At 39.6% G+C, this 12457-nt stretch overlaps 1 non-coding gene across 1 annotated transcript; it reads right to left on the bottom strand.

The window, feature by feature from the left end:
- Nucleotides 1-2321: 2321 nt before the first annotated feature.
- Nucleotides 2322-2429, bottom strand: LOC112724608 (small nucleolar RNA R71). The gene has a single exon (XR_003163763.1). It is a non-coding gene; the product is annotated as a small nucleolar RNA R71 (small nucleolar RNA).
- Between the last annotated feature and the right edge of the window lie 10028 nt (nucleotides 2430-12457).

The raw sequence follows: 12457 nt of genomic DNA, 5'->3' as shown, positions 1-12457 counted from the left end.
TTGTTTTCTTTTCAAAAAAAAAATTTCTCAAAAATATTTCAAAATTTTCTCCTTTGTTTTCGAAAAAAAAAATAATATAAAAATGTTTTCAAAATTTTTATTCAAAATTTTTAAGAATGAATTCTAGTGTTTCATGAAGCATGTGAAGCCTGGCTGGCTGTAAAGCCATGTCTAAATTTATTTGGACTGAGGCAGCAATTTGTTATCAAGAGCAAGCTAGTTGTTGCTAATCCACCTGCTGCTGTTCCTGATTCACCTGCTGAAGCTTGGCTGGCCATTGGCCATGTCTAGTGTTTTGGACCGGAGCTTTCGTTGAAAGCTTGGCTGGCTAGTGAGCCATGTCTAATTCCTGGACTGAAGCTTTAGACTAAGAATGCAAGATTCCTGGAATTCATGTTAAAAATTTTGGAATCCTTATTTTCTCTTTTTCATATAATTTTCGAAAAAAAATCCAAAAAAATTAGAAAATCATAAAAATCAAAAACATTTTTTGTGTTTCTTGTTTGAGTCATGAGTCATGTCATAAGTTTGGTGTCATTTGCATGTGCATCTTGCATTTTTCGAAAATTTCATACATTCATAGTGTTCTTCATGATCTTCAAGTTGTTCTTGGTAAGTCTTCTTGTTTGATCTTGATGATTTTTTGTTTTGTGTTGTATGGTGTTTTTCATATGCATTCTTGAATTCTTAGTGCGTAAGCATTAAAGAATTCTAAGTTTGGTGTCTTGCATGTTTTCTTTGCATTAAAAAATTTTCAAAATTGTGTCTATGATGTTCATCTTGACATTCAAAGTGTTCTTGGTGTTCATCTTGACATTCATAGCATTCTTGCATGCATTCATTGTTTTGATCCATAACTTTCATGCATTGCATCATTTTTCCTGTTTTCCTCTCTCATCATAAAAATTCAAAAAACAAAAAATTATCTTTCCCTTTTTCTCTCATCAAATTCGAAACTTTGAGTTGACTTTTTCAAAAAATTTTAAAATCAAGTTGTTTCTTATGAGTCAAATCAAATTTTCAATTTGAAAATCTTATCTTTTTCAAAATCTTTTTCAAAAATCTTTTTCTTATTTTTATATCAAATTTTCGAAAATAACATAATCAGTTAATGTTTTGATTCAAAAATTTGAAGTTTGTTACTTGCTTGTCAAGAAAGATTCAAACTTTAAGTTCTAGAATCATATCTTGTGATTTCTTATGAATCAAGTCATTAATTGAGATTTTAAAAATCAAATCTTTTTCAAAACTAATTTCTAAAATATCTTCTTATCTTACCTTTTTCAAAAAGTTGGTTTCAAAATATCTTTTCTAACCTCCTAACTTCTTATCTTTTCAAAATTTGTTTCAACTAACTAACTAACTTTTTGTTTGTTTCTTAACTTTTTCAAAACTACCTAACTAACTCTCTCTCTCTCTAATTTTCGAAAATATCTTCCCTCTTTTTCAAAAATTTCTTTTTAACTAACTAATTATTCTTATTTTTATTTTTTATTTTAAAAATTTTCGAAAAATACTAACATTTTTCAAAAACCATTTTCGAAAATCACTAACTCTTTTTCAAAAATATTTTTCGAAAATTCTCCCTCTCCCATCTTATTCTATTTATTTATTCATTTACTAACATCTCATCTCACATCTCAACCCTCCTCACAGTTGTGTTTCTTCCATTACATTACATTCTTTGTCTCCCCCTCTTCTTCTACTCACACAGGAATTCCTATACTGTGGTATAAAGGATCTCTATTATTATTATTATTTTTCTGTGCCCTCTTCTCTGTCATATGAGCAGGAGCAAGGATAAGAACATTCTTGTGGAAGCAGATCCAGAACCTGAAAGGACTCTGAAAAGGAAACTAAGAGAAACTAAAATACAACAATCCAGAGATAACCTTTCAGAAATTTTCGAACAGGAAGAGGAGATGGCAGCCGAAAATAATAATAATAATGTAAGGAAGATGCTTGGTGACTTTACTGCACCTAATTCCAATTTACATGGAAGAAGCATCTCCATTCCTGCCATTGGAGCAAACAACTTTGAGCTGAAACCTCAATTAGTTTCTCTGATGCAGCAGAACTGCAAGTTTCATGGACTTCCATCTGAAGATCCTTTTCAGTTCCTAACTGAATTCTTGCAGATATGTGATACTGTTAAGACTAATGGAGTAGATCCTAAATTCTACAGGCTCATGCTTTTTCCTTTTGCTATAAGAGACAGAGCTAGATTATGGTTGGATTTTCAACCCAAAGACAGCCTGAACTCTTGGGATAAGCTGGTCACGGCTTTATTAGCCAAGTACTTTCCTCCTCAAAAGCTGAGCAAGCTTAGAGCTGATGTTCAAACCTTCAGACAGAAAGAAGGTGAATCCCTCTATGAAGCTTGGGAAAGATACAAACAGTTGACCAAAAAGTGTCCTTCTGACATGCTTTCAGAATGGACCATCCTGGATATATTCTATGATGGTTTATCTGAGCTTTCAAAAATGTCACTGGACACTTCTGCAGGTGGATCCATTCACCTAAAGAAAACGCCTGCAGAAGCTCAAGAACTCATTGATATGGTTGCTAATAACCAGTTCATGTACACTTCTGAAAGGAATCCTGTGAGCAATGGGACGCCTATGAAGAAGGGAGTTCTTGAAGTTGATACTCTAAATGCCATATTGGCTCAGAATAAAATATTGACTCAACAAGTCAATATGATCTCTCAGAGTCTGCATGGAATGCAAGCTGCATCCAACAGTACTCAAAAGGCATCTTCTGAAGAAGAAGCTTATGATCCTGAAAACCCTGCAATAGCAGAGGTAAATTATTTAGGTGAACCTTATGGAAACACCTATAACTCATCATGGAAAAATCATCCAAATTTCTCATGGAAGGATCAAAAGCCTCAACAAGGCTTTAATAATGGTGGAAGAAATAGGTTTAGCAATAATAAACCTTTTCCATCATCTACTCAGCAACAGACAGAGAACTCTGAACAAAATACTTCTAATTTGGCAAAATTAGTCTCTGATCTGTCCAAGGCCACTGTAAGTTTCATGAATGAAACAAGATCTTCCATTAGAAATTTGGAAGCACAAGTGGGCCAGCTGAGTAAAAGGATCACTGAAATTCCCCCCAGTACTCTCCCAAGCAATACAGAAGAGAACCCAAAAGGAGAGTGCAAGGCCATTGACATAAGCACCATGGTCGAACCTACAAGGGGAGTGGAGGACGTGAATCCCAAGGAGGAAGACCTCCTGGGACGTCCAGTGATCAATAAGGAGCTTCCCTCTGAGGAACAAAAGGACTCTGAGGCTCATCTAGAGACCATAGAGATTCCATTGAACCTCCTTATGCCCTTCATGAGCTCTGATGAGTATTCATCTTCTGAAGACAATAAGGATGTTACTGAAGAGCAAACTGCCAAGTTTCTTGGTGCAATCATGAAGCTGAATGCCAAATTATTTGGCATTGATACTTGGGAAGTTGAACCTCCCTTGTTCATCAATGAACTAAGTGGTCTGGATCAACTGACATTGCCTCAGAAGAGACAGGATCCTGGAAAGTTCATAATACCTTGTACTATAGGCACCATGATCTTTAAGGCTCTGTGTGACCTTGGTTCAGGGATAAACCTCATGCCCCTCTCTGTAATAGAGAAACTGGGAATCTATAGGGTGCAAGCTGCTAAAATCTCATTAGAGATGGCAGACAATTCAAGAAAACAGGCATATGGACAAGTAGAGGACGTGTTAGTAAAGGTTGAAGGCCTTTACATCCCTGCTGATTTCATAGTCCTGGATACTGGAAAGGAAGAGGATGAATCCATCATCCTAGGAAGACCTTTCCTGGCCACAGCAAGAGCTGTGATTGATGTTGACAGAGGTGAAATAGTCCTTCAATGGAATGAGGACTCCCTTGTGTTTAAAACTCAAGGATCTCCCTCTGCAACCATGGAGAGGAAGCAGAAAAAGCTTCTCTCAAAGCAGAGTCAACCAGAGCCCCCACAGTCAAACTCTAAGTTTGGTGTTGGGAGGCCACAACCAAACTCTAAGTTTGGTGTTGAACTCCCATATCCAAACTCTAAGTTTGGTGTTGGAGAGTCTCAACAAAGCTCTGCACATCTGTGAGGCTCCATGAGAGCCCACTGTCAAGCTATTGACATTAAAGAAGCGCTTGTTGGGAGGCAACCCAATTTTTATTTATCTAAATATATTTTTCTTAGTTATATGTCTTTATAGGTTCATGATCATGTGGAGTCACAAAATAAATATAAAAATTGAAAACAGAATCAAAAACAGCAGAAGAAAAATCACACCCTGGAGGAGCATCTGTCTGGCGTTCAGCGCCAGAACAGAGCATGGTTCTGGCGTTCAACGCCAGAAATGGCACACAAATGGGCGTTGAACGCCCAAAATGGCCACCAACCTGGCGCTAAATTCCCAGAGTTGTGTGCAAAGGCATTTTTACATGCCTAATGGGTGCAGGGATGTAAATCCTTGAACACCTCAGGATCTGTGGACCCCACAGGATCCCCACCTACCTCCACTTACTTCTTCTCACCACTCTCTTTCACACAACCCCATAAACACTCTTCCCCAAAAACCCTTCACCAATCACCTCAATCTCTCTTCCCCATCACCTCTTCACCACTCACATCCATCCACTCTTCCCCATAAACCTACCTCATAAACCCCACCTACCTTCAAAATTCAAAACCAATTTCCCACCCAAACCCACCCATATGGCCGAAACCTTCCCCCCCTCCCTTCCCTATATAAAGCCCTCCATTCTTCTTCAAATTCACACAACACAACCCCTCTACACCCTTCTTGGCCGAACCACATCCCTTTCTCCCTCTCCTCCATTTCTTCTTCTTCTTCATCTATTCTTTCTCCTTTTGCTCGAGGGCGAGCAAAATTCTAAGTTTGGTGTGGTAAAAGCATAAGCTTTTTGTTTTTCCATTACCATTGATGGCACCTAAGACCGGAGAATCCTCTAGAAAAGGGAAAGGGAAGACAAAAGCTTCCACATCCGAGTCATGGAAGATGGAAAGGTTCATCTCCAAAGCCCATCAAGACCACTTCTATGATGTTGTGGCCAAGAAGAAGGTAATCCCCGAGGTCCCTTTCAAACTCAAAAGAAATGAGTATCCGGAGATCCGACATGAAATTCAAAGAAGAGGTTGGGAAGTTCTAACAAATCCCATCCAACAAGTCGGCATCCTAATGGTTCAAGAGTTCTATGCCAATGCATGGATCACCAAGAACCATGATCAAAGTAAGAACCCAGATCCAAAGAACTATGTTACAATGGTTCGGGGGAAATACTTAGATTTTAGTCCGGAGAATGTGAGGTTGGCGTTTAACTTGCCCATGATGCAAGGAGATGAACGCCCCTACACTAGAAGGGTCAACTTTAATCAAAGGTTGGACCAAGTCCTTATGGACATATGTGTAGAAGGAGCTCAATGGAAGATTGACTCCAAAGGCAAGTCGGTTCAACTAAGAAGATTGGACCTCAAGCCTGTAGCTAGAGGATGGTTGGAGTTCATTCAATGCTCAATCATTCCCACTAGCAACCGGTCTGAAGTTACTATAGACCGGGCCATCATGATTGGAGAAGAGGTGGAAGTTCATGAGATTATACCTCAAGAACTCTACAAGATGGCTGACAAGTCCTCCACCATGGCAAGGTTAGCCTTTCCTCACCTCATTTGCCACCTATGCAATTCGGCTGGGATTGACATAGAGGGAGATATCCTCATCAAAGAGGACAAGCCCATCACTAAGAAAAAGATGGAGCAAGCAAGAGAGCCCACTCATGGAGCTCAAGAGGCGTATGAAGCTCATCACCATGAGATCCCAGAGATGCCTCAAATGCACTTTCCTCCACAAAACTATTGGGAGCAAATCAACACCTCCCTAGGAGAATTGAGTTCCAATATGGGACAACTAAGGGTGGAACATCAAGAGCACTCCATCATGCTTCATGAAATAAGAGAAGATCAAAAAGCAATGAGGGAGGAGCAAAAAAGACAAGGAAGAGACATAGAAGAGCTCAATGACATCATTGGTTCCTCAAGAAGGAAACGCCACCATCACTAAGGTGGATTCATTCCTTGTTCTTATTTCTTCTGTTTTTCGTTTTCTATGTTATGTGCTTATCCATGTTTGTGTCTTCATTACATGATCATTAGTAGTTAGTAACTTTGTCTTAAAGTTATAAATGTCCTATGAATCCATCACCTCTCTTAAATGAAAAATGTTTTAATTCAAAAGAACAAGAAGTACATGAGTTTCGAATTTATCCTTGAACTTAGCATTAATTATATTGATATGGTGACAATGCTTTTTGTTTTCTGAATGTATGCTTGAACAGTGCATATGTCTTTTGAAGTTGTTGTTTAAGAATGTTAAATATGTTGGCTCTTGAAAGAATGATGACTAGTAGACATGTTATTTGATAATCTGAAAAATCATAAAAATGATTCTTGAAGCAAGAAAAAGCAGCAAAGAACAAAGCTTGCAGAAAAAAAAAATAGGCGAAAAAAATAGAAAGAAAAAGAAAAAGCAAGCAGAAAAAGTCAAAGCTCTTAAAACCAAAAGGCAAGGGAAAATAAAAAGGATCCCAAGGCTTTGAGCATCAGTGGATAGGAGGGCCTAAAGGAATAAAATCCTGGTCTAAGCAGCTAAACCAAGTTGTCCCTAACCATGTGCTTGTGGCGTGTAGGTGTCAAGTGAAAACTTGAGACTGAGCGGTTAAAGTCAAGGTCCAAAGCAAAAAAAGAGTGTGCTTAAGAACCCTGGACACCTCTAATTGGGGACTTTAGCAAAGCTGAGTCACAATCTGAAAAGGTTCACCCAATTATGTGTCTGTGGCATTTATGTATCCGGTGGTAATACTGGAAAACAAAGCGCTTAGGGCCACGGCCAAGACTCATGAAAGAGCTGTGTTCAATAATCATCATACTGAACTAGGAGAATCAATAACACTATCTGAACTCTGAGTTCCTATAGATGCCAATCATTCTGAACCTCAATGGATAAAGTGAGATGCCAAAACTATTCAAGAGGCAAAAAGCTATAAGTCCCGCTCATTTGATTGAAGCTATGTTTCATTGATAGTTTGGAATTTATAGTATATTCTCTTCCTTTTATCCTATTTGATTTTCAGTTGCTTGGGGACAAGCAACAATTTAAGTTTGGTGTTGTGATGAGCGGATAATTTATACGCTTTTTGACATTGTTTTTAGTAGGATCTAGTTACTTTTAGGGATGTTTTCATTAGTTTTTATGTTAAATTCACATTTCTGGACTTTACTATGAGATTGTGCGTTTTTCTGTGATTTCAGGTATTTTCTGACTGAAATTGAGGGACTTGAGCAGAAATCAGATTCAGAGGTTGAAAAAGGACTACTGATGCTGTTGGATTCTGACCTCCCTGCACTCAAAATGGATTTTCTGGAGCTACAGAACTCGAAATGGTGCACTTCCAATTGCGTTGGAAAGTAGACATCCAGGGCTTTCCAGCAATGTATAATAGTCCATACTTTGGCTTGTTATGCCTCTGTCCCAATACTACACCAATGGCATCGTCACTGGCATCACATATTAGTTCGAATGGTAATGTCCAGTCTGGTGCAGAAATAACTGGTGCTGTGACCAGCTTAGCTTTCAGAGTTTCAAATGCCTGCAGACACTCCGTGTTAAAGACAAATGGCATGTCAGCAGCTAGCAGATTGCTCAGAGATTTTGCAATTTTTGAAAAATCCTTTATAAACCTCCTATAGAATCCTGCATGCCCCAGAAAGCTTCTAATTCCCTTAATATTGGCAGGTGGTGGTAATTTTTCAATTATCTCTACCTTAGCTTGATCCACCTCTATTCCCTTGTTCAAAATTTTGTGCCCAATGACAATTCCTTTAGTCACCATAAAGTGACTTTTTTTCCAATTTAAAACCAGGTTAGTCTCTTGGCACCTTTTTAGAACAAGTGCTAGATGGTCAAGGCAGGAGCTGAATGAGTCTCCAAATACTGAGAAGTCATCCATGAAGACTTCCAGAAACTTCTCTACCATATCAGAGAATATAGAGAGCATGCACCTCTGAAAGGTTGCAGGTGCATTACACAGACCAAATGGCATCCTTCTGTAAGCAAATACTCCAGATGGACATGTGAATGCTGTTTTCTCTTGGTCTTGAGGATCTACTGCAATTTAGTTGTAACCTGAATAGCTGATGAGCGGATAATTTATACGCTTTTTGACATTATTTTTAGTATGTTTTTAGTAGGATCTAGTTACTTTTAGGGATGTTTTCATTAGTTTTTATGTTAAATTCACATTTCTGGACTTTACTATGAGATTGTGTGTTTTTCTGTGATTTCAGGTATTTTCTGACTGAAATTGAGGGACTTGAGCAGAAATCAGATTCAGAGGTTGAAAAATGACTGCTGATGCTGTTGGATTCTGACCTCCCTGCACTCAAAATGGATTTTCTGGAGCTACAGAACTCGAAATGGTGCGCTTCCAATTGCGTTGGAAAGTAGACATCCAGGGCTTTCCAGAAATGTATAATAGTCCATACTTTGGCCAATTTTAGATGATGCAAACTGGCGTTCAACGCCAGCTCTTTGCCCAATTCTGGCGTCCAGCGCCAGAAAAGGATCCAAAACCAGAGTTGAACGCCCAAACTGGCACAAATACTGGCGTTCAACTCCAAGAAGGACCTCTACACGTACAACACTCAAGCTCAGCCCAAGCACACACCAAGTGGGCCCCGGAAGTGAATTTATGCATCAATTACTCACTCATGTAAACCCTAGTGACTAGTTTATTATAAATAGGACCTTTTACTATTGTATTAGATATCTTTGGAGATCCGGAGTTTTATCTTTGGACGCCTGGTTCTTAGATCAGAGGGGCTGGCCTCTCGGCCATGCCTGGACTTTCACTTATGTATTTTTAACGGTAGAGTTTCTACACTCCATAGATTAAGGTGTGGAGCTCTGCTGTTCCTCAAAGATTAATGCAAAGTACTACTATTTTCTATTCAATTCATCGTATTTTGCTTCTAAAATATTCATTCGTACTTCAATCTGAATGTGATGAACGTGACAATCATCATCATTCCCTATGAACGCGTGCCTGACAACCACTTCCGTTCTACCTTAGACTGAATGAGTATCTCTTAGATCTCCTAACCAGAATCTTCGTGGCGTAAGCTAGAATGATGGCGGCATGCAAGAGAATCCGGAAGGTCTAAACCTTGTCTGTGGTATTCCGAGTAGGATTCAATGATTGGATGACTGTGACGAGCTCCAAACTCGCGATTGCGGGGCGTTAGTGACAGACGCAAAAGGATAGTAAATCCTATTCCAGCATGATCGAGAACCGACAGATGAATAGCTGTGCCGTGACAGGGTGCGTTGATCATTTTCACTTAGAGGATAAGATGAAGCCATTGGCAAGGGTGATGCCTCCAGACGATTAGCCGTGCCGTGACAGGGCATTGGGTCATTTTCCCGAGAGATGACCGAAAGTAGCCATTGACAATGGTGATGTATCACATAAAGCCAGCCATGGAAAGGAGTAAGACTGATTGGATGAAGATAGCAGGAAAGCAGAGGTTCAGAGGAACGAAAGCATCTCTATTCGCTTATCTGAAATTCTCACCAATGAATTACATAAGTATTTCTATCCCTATTCTATTTAATTATTATTCAAAAACACCATTATCAATTTATATCTGCCTAACTGAGATTTGCAAGGTGACCATAGCTTGCTTCATACCAACAATCTCCGTGGGATTCGACCCTTACTCACGTAAGGTATTACTTGGACGACCCAGTGCACTTGCTGGTTAGTTACACAGAGTTGTGAACCATGGTCTTGGCATCATGTTTTTGGCGCCATTTCCAGGGAAAGAAAGAGCAATGAATTTTACGTAATTAAAGTGTAATCACGATTCCGCGTACCAATAGCCATCCAAAAAGCAGTAGTATTCATGACCTTCTAGTCTTTCTAGCATCTGGTCTATGAATGGTAAAGGAAAATGATCCTTCCTGGTGGCTGTATTGAGCCTTCTGTAGTCAATACACATACGCCACCCTGTAACTGTTCTTGTAGGAACCAGTTCATTCTTTTCATTATGAACCACTGTCATGCCTCCCTTCTTGGGGATAACTTGGACAGGGCTCAACCAGGGGCTATCAGAAATATGATAAATAATCTCAGCCTCCAGTAACTTAGTGACCTTTTTCTGCACCACCTCCTTCATGGCTGGATTTAGCCGCCTCTGTGGTTGAACCACTGGCTTAGCATTATCCTCCAATAGGATCTTGGGCATGCATCTTGCTGAGCTAATGCCCTTAAGATCGCTTATGGACCACCCAAGAGCTGTCTTATGTGTCCTTAGCACCTGAATTAGTGCTTTCTCTTCCTGTGGATTTAAAGCAGAGCTTATGATCACTGGAAAAGTGTCACCTTCTCCCAGAAATGCATATTTCAGAGATGGTGGTAGTGGTTTAAGCTCGGGTTTAGGAGGCTTATCCTCTTTCTGAGGAATTTTCAGAGGTTCCTCTATTCTTTCTGGTTCCTCCAGATCAGGCTGAACATCTTTAAAGATGTCCTCTAGCTCTGATTCGAGACTCTCAGTCATATTGACCTCTTCCACCAAGGAGTCAATAACATCTGCGCTCAGGCAGTCTTTTGGTGTGTCTGGATGCTGCATAGCTTTGATAGCATTCAACTTAAACTCATCCTCATTGACTCTCAGGGTTATCTCCCATCTTTGGACGTCAATGAGGGTTCGTCCAGTTACTAGGAAAGGTCTTCCTAGAATGAGAGTTGCACTCTTGTGCTCCTTCATTTCCAGCACTACAAAGTCAGTAGGAAAGGCAAATGGCCCAACCTTGACAATCATGTCCTCAATTATGCCTGATGGGATTTTAATGGAGCCATCAGCAAGTTGGAGGCATATCCAGGTTGGTTTAACTTCATCAGTCAAACCAAGCTTTTTGATAGTGGATGTAGGTATTAGGTTGATACTTGCCCCAAGGTCACACAGAGCTGTCTTGGTACAAGCACCCTCTAATGTACATGGTATCATAAAGCTTTCAGGATCTTTAAGATTTTCTGGTAAGCTTTTCAGAATGACTGCACTGCATTCTTTAGTGAGGAAAACTTTTTTAGTTTCTCTCCAATCCTTCTTATGGCTTAAGATCTCTTTCATGAACTTAGCATAAGAGGGTATTTGCTCAAGTGCATCTGCAAATGGAATCTTTATTTCAAGAGTCCTGAGATAGTTTGCAAAGCGGGCAAATTATTTATCCTGTTCCGCTTGGCGGAGTTTCTGAGGATAAGGCATCTTGGCTTTGTATTCTTCAACCTTAGTTGCTGCAGGTTTATTTCCTACAGAAGTGGTTGGAGAAGCCTGCTTAAGGGGGTTGTTATCAGCACTTGCAGGTGTCTGACCCCTTATTGGCGTTTGAATGCTAGAATTGGAGGCTGCTTGGGTGTTTAACGCCATATTGCCACCCTTTTCTGGCATTTGGACGCCAGCATTGGATGTCCCTTGGGCGTTTAATGCCACTTTTTCACCCTTTTCTGGCGTTTGAATGCCAGAATCATTCCTCTCTGGGCTCTTACTATCTTCAGAGGGATTTTGGGCAGTGGTTTGGTTATCCTTTGTCAGTTGTTCCTTTCTTGGCTTCCTGCTACCTTGGATTGATACATTCAGTATTTTTCCACTCCTTAATTGAATAGCTTGGCATTCTTCTGTTATCTGTTTAGATAGCTGCTGTCTTGTCTGATCCAATTGTGCTTCCATATTTTGATTAGCATTTTTAGTGTCTTGGAGCATCTCTTTAAATTCTGCGAACTGTTTTGTTATAATAAGCAATTGCTGATTGAGTTCAACAACTTGTTCTTGAGGACTAAGTTCGGTGGATACTGCTTTAGCCTCTTCTTTCAGGGAGGACTCACTACTTAAGTACAGATGCTGATTTCTAGCAACTGTATCAATGAACTCTTGAACCTCTTCAATTATCTTTCTAATGTATATAGATCCACCAGCTGAGTGGTCTAGAGATATTTGGGCCTTTTCTGTAAGCCCGTAGTAGAAGATGTCTAACTGTACCCACTCTGAAAATATTTCAGAGTGGCATTTCCTTAGCATCCCTCTGTACCTCTCCCAGGCATTATAAAGAGATTCATGATCGTCTTGTTTAAAGCCTTGGATGTCCAACCTTAGCTGTGTCATCCTTTTTGGAGGGAAGTATTGATTCAGGAATTTATCTGATAATTGTTTCCATGTTCTTATGCTTGCTGTGGGTTGGTTGTTTAACCACCTCTTAGCTTGATCTTTTACAGCAAATGGAAATAGTAATAATCTGTAGACATCCTGATCCACTTCTTTATCACGTACTGTGTCAGCAATTTGTAAGAACTGTGCCAGAAACTCAGTAGGTTC

This window comes from Arachis hypogaea, chromosome 11 (genome assembly GCF_003086295.3).
Source record: "Arachis hypogaea cultivar Tifrunner chromosome 11, arahy.Tifrunner.gnm2.J5K5, whole genome shotgun sequence".
Classification (NCBI taxonomy): Eukaryota; Viridiplantae; Streptophyta; class Magnoliopsida; order Fabales; family Fabaceae; genus Arachis; species Arachis hypogaea.
This window is presented reverse-complemented; position numbering and strand designations above follow the sequence as displayed.